Consider the following 1,114-nt stretch of genomic DNA (forward strand, 5'->3'; position numbering starts at 1 on the left):
ACCACGACCCCCCCAATGACCACGACCCCCCCACAATGACCACGACCTTCCCCCAATGACCACGACCCCCCCCAGTTACCACGACCCCCCCCCAATTACCACGACCCCCCCCAATGACCACGACCCCCCCAATGACCACGATCCCCCCCCCAATGACCACGACCCCCCCCAATGACAACGACCCCCCCCAATGAACACGACCCCCCCCCAGTTACCACGACCCCCCCACAATGACCACGACCCCCCCAATTACCAAGACACCCCCACAATGACCACGACCCCCCCCAATTACCAAGACCCCCCCACAATGACCATGATCCCCCCAATGAACACGACCCCCCCCAATGACCACAACCCCCCCCCAATTACCACGACCCCCCCCAATGACCACGACCCTCCCCCAATTACCACGACCCCCCCAATTACCACGACCCCCCCAATGAACACGACCCCCCCAATTAACACGACCCCCCCAATGACCACGACCCCCCCTAATGAACACGACCCCCCCCAATGACCACGACCCCCCCCAATGATCTCGACCCCCCCCCCAAATAACCACGATCCCCTCCCAATGACCACGATCCCCCCCACAATGAACACGACCCCCCCCAATGACCACGACCACCCCCCAATTACCAAGACCCCCCCAGTGACCACGACCCCCCCCCATGGCCAAGCCCACCCTGGAAGCCCCCTCCCCTTCTTTCCAGGCACCTGAGGCTCTTTATGGCTCCACCCCCGACTCCCCAGTTGGGGGGGGGGATGCTGCTAAAGCCCCCCCCAGCCCCAGCGAAGGGGAGGAGACCCCAGCCCCAACACATGGGGGCAGCCAGAGACATGGGGGCAGGTAGGGGGGGGGGGGGGGGTCATTGGGGGGGGGGTCTTGATACTGGGGGGGGGTCATTGGGGGTGGTGGGGGGTTGATATTGGGGTGTCATTGGGGGGGAGTCTTGATACTGGGGGGGGTCATTGGGGATGGGGGTGGGTTGATATTGGGGGGTCATTGGGGGTGGGGGGTCTTGATACTGGGGGGTCCATTGGGGGGGAGGGTCTTGGTCCTGGGGTAGGGGGGGTTATTGTGGGTGGGGGGTCTTGATACTGGGGTATGGGT

Source organism: Coturnix japonica, unplaced genomic scaffold (assembly GCF_054131305.1).
Source record: "Coturnix japonica strain WE unplaced genomic scaffold, WE-NBRP24 Scf131, whole genome shotgun sequence".
Taxonomy (NCBI): domain Eukaryota; kingdom Metazoa; phylum Chordata; class Aves; order Galliformes; family Phasianidae; genus Coturnix; species Coturnix japonica.